Source organism: Dipodomys spectabilis, unplaced genomic scaffold (genome assembly GCF_019054845.1).
Source record: "Dipodomys spectabilis isolate Male_0828 unplaced genomic scaffold, ASM1905484v1 ptg000342l, whole genome shotgun sequence".
NCBI lineage: Eukaryota > Metazoa > Chordata > Mammalia > Rodentia > Heteromyidae > Dipodomys > Dipodomys spectabilis.
In genome coordinates this window covers 995,139-1,004,243 of record NW_024871019.1, presented here as the reverse complement: position 1 = coordinate 1,004,243, position 9,105 = coordinate 995,139, and positions in this window count along the sequence as shown.

The window sequence follows — 9,105 nt, the reverse complement described above, 5'->3', positions numbered from 1 at the left end:
CCTGTAATCCTAGCTACTCAGGAGGCTGAGATCTGAGGATCGCAGTTCAAAGCCAGCCCAGGCAGGAAAGTCCATGAGACTCTTATCTCCAATAAACCACTAGAAAACCAGAAGTAGCGCTGTAGCTCAAGCAGTAGAGCACTCACCTTGAGCTAAAGAGCGCAGGGACAATGCCCAAGCCCATAGTTCAAGCCCCACAACCGACAGAAAAAAAAAAAAAAAGGATCCAGTGGGTGGAGGGAAATCTTAAATAAAAAGATTTTTTGGAAAAAAATGTCAACATAACTAATATGTCATTTTTTTAAATCTAATCAGAAATAAAAGTACAAAATTGTAAATTTATGAATTAACTACAAAGCAGAAAAACCAGCAAGATACACAGAAGAAAATTTTTCCTAGCAATGTGTTTAAGCAGGGAGGGTTGTTTTTGTTTTTGTTTTTTAACTCTGGGCCTGGGGACTGTCCCTGAGCTTTTGTGCTAGTGTCTAGCACTCTACCACTTCTGTGCTAGTGTCTAGCTTTTGTACTCAGTGTTTAACTCTCTACCACGTGAGCCACAGTGGCACTTCCAGCTTTTTGTGGTTAACTGGAGATAAGAGTCTCACAAACTTCTCTGCCCTGGCTAGCTTTGAACTGTGCTCCTCAGATCTTAGCTTCTTGAGTGGTTAGGATTACAGGCACAAAAGCTGACAAAATCAAGAGAAATCCATGGCAGAAACTACAAATGTCGAACACTGCCCATTCAACATTTTCTATCCATCCAAAAATCTACACAAAAATCTACACAAGTGCATTGTAGCAAACACTTGTGGGAAAAATAACCCAAATACATGCCAACAAGCTGGTGCTCTACCACTTGAGCCACATCGCCAATCCAGCTTTTTTCTGGTTATCTTGGAGAAAGAGTCTTGTGGCTTTTTCTACCTAGGCTGGCTTTGAACTCAAATCCCCTGGATCTCAGCCTCCTGAGTAGTTAGAATTATATATAAGCCACCAACACCTAGCTCTGAGTTGGTTTTTTAAAAACATTAGCAAATTGAAAAGCCCCTATTAACACTGAGCAAGAGCTAGGCACCAATAGCTCACGCCTATAATCCTAACGATTCAAGAGGCTGAGATCTGAGGATCAAGGTTCAAAGCCAACCCAGGCAGAAAAGTCATGAGACTCCAAGTAACCACCAAAAAAGAAAACAGAAGCAGAACTGTAGTTTAAGTGGTAGAGCTCTAATTTTGAGCAGAAAAACTCATGTACAGTGCCAGGGCCATGAGTTCAAGCCCTAGGACTAATGCGCGCGCGCGCACACACACGCGCACACACACACGCGCGCACACACACACACACACACACACACACACACACACACACACACACACACACACACACACACACACACACACACACACACACACACACACACACACACACACACACACACACACACACACACCAAGCAAGAAAACAAAATATCAGAAATAGAAGTAGGAATATCACTAGAAAACTTGTAAAAACTAATATATGTGTATGTGTATTATAAGTAACTCTGTCACTACATTCTACAAGTTAGAAAAAGTAAATTCTTTTGAAAACATAACCATTTAGAAGAAACAAGATTTAATATAAAACATGAAGAGCCCTATAGCTATTAGAGACATTTAAGTTGCAATTTAAAAACTTTAGCAAAGAAAACTCAAAGGATGATCTCACTAATGAATTAACCAATTTTTTATCCTTTGGCTGTCTCAATAGAAACAAAACTATTTGACAAAAATTAACATCTACCTGCCCATGTAATTGTAACCCCTCTGTACAGTATGTTCACAAATAAAATAAATAAAAAAATTAACATCCATTCATAACTTTCACTAGAAACAGAAGGCACTTATAAAAGTAATACACAGAATCACAGAATGGCACGCAGACTACTCACTGTTGAACCAGCCGTGACACAATTCCTTGCAAAGCTGACATACTATCCTAAAGAATGCTATTCAACCCATGTCTATATCTGTTACTCTCCCCATATCTACTGTACATGTGCCTGGAAATAAAAAGATAGAAATAGCTCTTACATTATTTCACATGACAGTCCACTTGAATTGAGACTTCTGTCCCTGTCCTACCAGGATCTACTAGCTGTTTTTGGGGGGCTGTTCGTTTTCAATCTTAGCCAGGTACCAGTAGCTCGCACCTGTTATCCTAGCTACTCAGGAGCCTAAGATCTGAGAATCATGACTCAAAGGCAGCCCAGGCAGGAAAGTCTATGAGGCTTATCTCCAATAACCTATCAAAAAAGCCAGAAGCAGGTCTGTGGCTTAAGTGACTAGAGCGCTAGCCTTAAGCAAAAAAAGCTCAGGTCAGTACAGAGCTGAGGCCCTGAGTTCAAGGCCTAGGACCAGCACATATGCACACACAATCTTAGATTCAAAGAAAGAAATACTGCCCCCGGTGACAACCAATGGTTTCACTGTAAGTCATGATGGAGGCCTGGTCACGGTCACGTAGGACACCTCATGCTAATTACCCAAGGGAAAGAAGCAGATTATCACTGGTTAGCCAGACGATTAATCTAACTACCAACAGAAACAGCGGCTGGCTGCAGGGACTGTCCAAGGCCAGCACAAAACCTCTTCCACCCAATACAGACAAACGGTGAGGACCAGCAAGAACTCTGGTCATCAGGTTCATAACCTTGACCTGGTATTTCTAAGCAAACTCAGAACTGCCATAGACTATACCTTCACAGTAACACCGATGCTCACTTTCGTATAACAAGCACATGACAAAACAGTGGGGAATTTCTTATTTTGTCTTTGTTTCATTGTTTTGTTTTTGGTTGTCCTAGGGGATTGAATTCAGAGCTTCACAACTCCTACCCAGAAACCCTACCAGCCCTTTCTCATTGGTCATGTTGAAATAGGGTTTCACTTCATGCCTGGGCAAGCCTAGACCACGATCCTATTTGTGCTTCCCTACATCACCAGGATGACAGGCATGCACCACCATCTTGTTAACTGTTTTTGCTCAGGCTGGCCTTCAGTAGCAATGCAAAGCCTTCTCTCTGCCTCCCCAGTAGCCAGGATTACAGACTTCAGCCACTAAACCCACTGAAATCAGTGATTATGAGTACCGCATGGAGTTAATATGAAATAAATCGGTTGTTTACTTGCTTTGATCAAGAAACTATTTAAATCCCTGCAGAATTCAAAAAGCCTTTCACTGTAAATTAAATATGTGTCAAGAAAAAATAAATGTGGTTTACCAATTGGGAATACAAATGTTTCCTAAAATTGGTGGGCCAATAAAAATCGATTAAAATGATTGCACAAAAAGTAGTATTTCCAAGAACCTAAATGCCCAAAGCTGGCATTTAGTGCCCAAGTGACCCCATAAATTAACTCAAGAGCTTCCCTATAGCTAGAGAGATCTCAAAAGGAACTGAAGCCCGGCCATGTCGGCCTCCCACAGCCAGAGGAGCCAAGGAGGGGAGGGGGTTGGGAGGAGGAAATGGGGAAGGGCAAGTGTTCCTGTGGTAACAGGAAAATGAAGCAGTGCATCAGTGCTGCTTGGAAGTGACAGCTCTGTCCTGTCCTTGCTTCTTCCCCAACTGCCCACAAGGGTGCAAAGAGTACTAATTGCTAATAGGATGCATATAAACAGCAGTGATCTGGAAACCTATGATCCAGATAATACTTTGATTTTAGGTAGATTCCCAGAAGAAATCTTGTGCTGATCCCACACAGAATGTCCTACTAATCTGTTTCTTTACCACAGGCTTAATTGTATCTCCATGGCAGTCTCTGGAAAAAAACCACAGTAATATTTTTAGTCAAATGCCAGGCGTTGTATGGGGACTCACCAACAGCTCATTTGTATGTAAAAATGACCCATAAAGTCTGCACTCTTTATCATCATTCTCCCTATTTCACAGGTGAGCAAGCAGCAACTTTGAGGAATGAAGTGATTCATCCAAAACTGCATAGCTAATTAGTAACCAGACTGAAACTTAAAGCCAGCCTTGCAATCAAAAGCCACAGCCCTGTGCCTCCAAACTGTAGTGTGCTAGTATCAGTGATCAGAGGATGATTCCTGGAGAACAAAGCAATAAGCACTCTATTCTGTCTCTCTTTATGATGATGAAGATCACCATTATTTAGCTCCCAGGACACTATATATACATACAGTCCCACCAACTCCCCCACCCATCATCCAACATGACAGACCATACTACATTTCCCACTGTCCTAAAAAGGAATCTGAGACACAGAGAGTGTAAGCATTTACTCATTTAGAACTTCAGCATCTAAGGAGCAAAAGAGGATTCTCACCAGTTTTGGCCAATGCCAAAACTGACTTCTATACCCTTAGCTCAATTATTCTGGTCGACTTGGTCCTTGTAGAACCTGCCAAGTTGACTTGCAGGGTAGTAACTCATGGGCCAAGGAATGAAATCATTTCCCTACCCCCAAGAAAATGAGGAGGTCGCAGGCAAAATATTGCTACCAACTGTGGTGCAATTCCATGCTTTTTGATAATTCTCTCAAGAGGAGACATGTTGTGTTAGTTTATCATTTTAAATAAATTCTCAATGAGCTATTTACCTGTCAGCCTATATCTGCAGGGACTATTTTGGTAGCATCAGATAAATGAGCAATTAGAGAGTTTAAAAGCCTCTTAAATGTGGCAGGGCTTGTAAACCTAACTCCCAGAGTCGGTAAATGTCACATCAAATGTCTTCAGCACACACTTCCCCACTACCCTTATTTCAACAGCTGTATTATGGCACTCTTTATCTTAGTCTTATCTGAGATCACATCTGCCTTTCAGGGGGCTGTGATGGGAAAGTTAGGATCCCGGAGCACCTGGAACACAGTCACTTCTACTCTAGACCTAGGTGCGCTGGGTAAGCCTCACCAGTCCTCCAGCTCTGCCATCTATGTAGCTGGGTTTACTGGCGTGTGCCTCCCTAACTGGCCTACTTTTTCAGATGGGAGTCTCATTACTGACATTATTGAATCTGTTATGGAAATCTCACCATGACAGTACCATTTAACAAAGTCCATGGGCTGGGAAGATAGCTCAGTGGTAGAGCACTTGCCTTGCATGCATGAGGCCCTGGGTTCAATTCCCCAGCACCACATAAGCAAAAACAGAAAAAAAGCCCGAAGTGGCACTGTGGCTCAAGTGGTAGAGTGCTAGCCTTGAGCTGAAGAGCTGAGGAACTGCGCCCAGGTACAGAGTTCAGGCCCTACAACCAGACCCCCCCCCCCAAAAAAAAAAAAATCCAAGCCTCTGTCCCTGAAAATTAGTGCTCAGATCTAGAAGTCTGAACTGCAAGAATGCATTAAGTTCTGCTGTGTACTTCTATGGGGGGGGGGGGGGGGGAGGGGAGGGTTAACACAGGGTGTCTAGCTGTCTTTCTCAAGGGTGCTATCAATAGTCATTGATGATTAAGCCCTAAATTCATCTCATCAGCAGATACTGCCCAAGGATAGTAACTTAATTCTGTCCATCTTCATTTATTAACTGGAACGTTTCTGTACAGAGGAAAATTCTCTTTATCCACTCATTCATTATCCTTAGGTATGGAGAAGAAAGTTTCCATACATAATCTTTTCCCTTCAGTTGGCAGATTTCAAAATAATAAATTCATTTTCTAGTTTCCTCCAACTGAGAGCTGTTGGAATTTTTTTTGCGTGTGTTGTTTCTGTTATCTTTCTGAACTCATGGATTTTTTTTTTGGAGTTTTTCTTTTTAAACATGGAGTTGCCAGGTAACAAGGCAGTTTATGAATGCAACGCATCTTGATCAATGTCCCCCTTTCAACGCTCACCCTGTGCTTTCCCTCCCCACCCCTTCCCTCACTCCTCTTAATCCTGTAGGACATACACTGAATTCTTGACTGCTCTCTCCCTCGGCCCTCTTCATCTGTCTGCCCCTTCCCCCCTTGCACATGAGATTTTTAATGTTAATGAATTAATTAACAAACTGTCTTTCACTATGGAAAGATGACTTGAGGTTAACTCTCTATCTCTGGTCCCCTGGAAACTAATAAGGGTGGGATGCCAGCTAGGTTACCAGACAACACTGTGGTTAAAAAAAAATGACCTCTAATAATTCAACTACACCTGATCTAGGAGTGACTATATACCTATCTAGTGGGAATCCAGTTTGAGCTTCTCTGCATGCATGTGTGCCCAGTACCAGGAGCCCTGGAGGCTATTCCCACGGGATGAAATAAAGATGCTGGTTCATATGTGGAATGGGGCTTAAAGGCCGGGTGACCTCTAATCCATTCTCTTAAGCCAGCCTCTAATGATGAACAGACGAGCAGAGATTTATACCCAAGAGACTTATTTCAGTAGTCCTCTTGGGAAGTGAGGCCAAAAGGACAGCGCAGAAGGTAAGGGATGAAGGAACTAAGCTGTAATAAAATTGAAGACTTGAGCCCCAGACAGCTCAACAGGATTTCTTTGGTGGCTGAGCTGTCCACATTGAGGCAGGGCTGTTCCCTGAATAGTAGCATCGTTTTGGACATGGGTGAAAGAAGAGAAAGCGATCCCAAAGAAAGATTCAGCTGGGCGGTGTGAGCAGGCAACACTCCAGGCAACCGAGGTACACAGGCACATCTTTCAGTGCACCTCCACATGGGATCTCACCCCTTCCCCTGCGAGCTGCCACACTGACCCTCCCCTGCTGACATACTGGCCTTCCTGTCTGATATCCTCCAGTAAAACTAAATTGGTCCCAATGGGGAGCATGCTGAGTGTTGTAAATGCAGAACTAAACCCATGTTTACCTTGTATCTACTCAGAATGAGCAATAGCCTCATTTCATTCTAGTAATACTCAGAAGCTACAGTCTGAAAATAAAGCATTACTACTAAGTTATAATCACTGGGTCAGATAGGAATACTTGGGGTTTTTTTCCAGCTAAAATACAATGTATGGCCGGGCGCCGGTGGCTCACGCCTGTAATCCTAGCTACTCAGGAGGCTGAGATCTGAGAATCACGGTTCAAAGCCAGACCAGGCAGGAAAGTCCGTGAGACTAGAATAAACCACTAGAAAATCAGAAGTAGCATTGTAGCTCAAGTGGTGGAGCTCTCACCTTGAGCTGAAGAGAGCAGGGATAATACCTAAGCCCAGAGTTCAAGCCCCACAACCAACAAAAACTAAATAAATAAAATACAATGTATGTTGGTATCAACATTTCCAATTTAATTCAGGATGGATATTCTTTATTATTATCTTTACAAAGGAGCTGCCGTTTAACAAACCAGTTTATAAATACAATGCATCAATGTCACCCTTTCCAACATTCTCACCCATCCCTTCCCTACCTAACCCTTCACTCTCATGCTTAATTTTGTAGGATACACACTGAATTCTCCTCTCTTCTCCTCTTCATCTACACTTTTCCCCTTGACCCCACCCCCTTTCAAGCATCTACTTCCTGGTGTTTTACTCTGCTGAGCTTAGATTTTTGCCTTTTTAAGGAATTACACAGTTTGAACTCTCCACTGAATCTACTGTATTTCACTTAATACATTTATGTACACTTACATACCACCCAGCATATTTACTTACAAGTTTATAAGTTAAATCTAGCTTTCACATGTTAGGGAAAACATGCATCCTTTGTCTCTCTGTGCCTTACTTTACTTATTGTAGTTTTTCTCAGGTCTTTCCATTTCTTACAAATGGTACACTATCATTCTTTCTAATGGATGAGTAAAATTCCATTGTGTACATATATACCACCTCTTCCTGTTCCATTCATCCCAGAGGGGAATCTGGGCTGATTCCCTACCTTGGCTACGGTGGCTAGTGCTGCAATTAACATGGCTGTGCTGGTGGCTTTACTATATTCTGGTTTGTAATCATCTCGGTAAAGGTCCACAAATAGAATTGCTGGAGCATAGGGTAGTTTATGTATAATTTCTTGAGGAACCTCCACACTGCTTTCCAGAGTAGTTGAACAATTTACAATCTCACCAACAGTCTAATAGAGTTCCCTTTGGCCAAATCCTCACCAGCATCTGACTGTTTTCTTGATAACTGCCATTCTAATGGGATGAAGTGGAATCTCAGTGTTGTTTTGCTTTGCATTTCCTTTATGGCCAGAGATATTGAGCATTTCTTCATGTGTCTATTGGCCAGTTTTACTTCTTTTGAGAAGACTCTCTATAGCTTATTAGCCCATGCAGAAAATTGAAACTAGATTTCTATGTACTAGCTTGTACTAGCATCAATTCAAAATCATTAAAGACCTCAATGTTAGACCTGAAACCATGAAACTATGATAGGAAGGAGTAGGGGAAACACTAGGGCTCCTGGACACAGGTAGAGACATTTGGACTAAAGATCCAGAAGCACAACAAATCAAAAAAGGCTTGATAAATGTGAATGCATCAAACTAAAATTTCTGCACAGCCAAGGACATGGCCAACAAGCTAGAAAGACAGCGTACAGAATGGGAGATTTTTACCAGCTACACATCAGACAGTGGCCTAATATCCAGAATATAGAGAGAGCTTTAAAAATTAAACCTTCAAAAACACCAAAAACCACTCAAAAGAAAAACAACAACCCAACTAATAAATGAGCTAATGAAAGAACAGGTATACTTGATTTCCGAAGTCATCCATCTGTATGTCCTTTCTTCTATCCAAGTCCTGATTCCCAGCGACACCAACATAATGTCTTCTTTATTGTACAATGCACATACACTTTCAGAATACCAACACCACTAAAAATTACAATAAAGTATTTTGTTTGTCCTTCAGGTTAAACCTCACTGAGGGATGTACAGTAAGATCACTGTGTTTTAAACTCTTATGAAGTAATCATTCTTTCATGGAACTCAATTTATAATGAATCTCATTTGTTTCATTTTGTGTTCCTTTTTAGGACTGTTCCTTTTAGCTTGTTTCTGTTTGAAAATTGTGTGAAAAACTTTAAATGGTTTTAAAATCAATTCTACAAATTAAGATTATATAGAGTCCCAGCTGGGCACTGGTAGCTCATGCCTGTAATCCTAACTACTCAGGAGGCTGAGATCTAAGGATTCTTGTTCAAAGCCAGCCAGGGCAAGAAATTCTGTGAG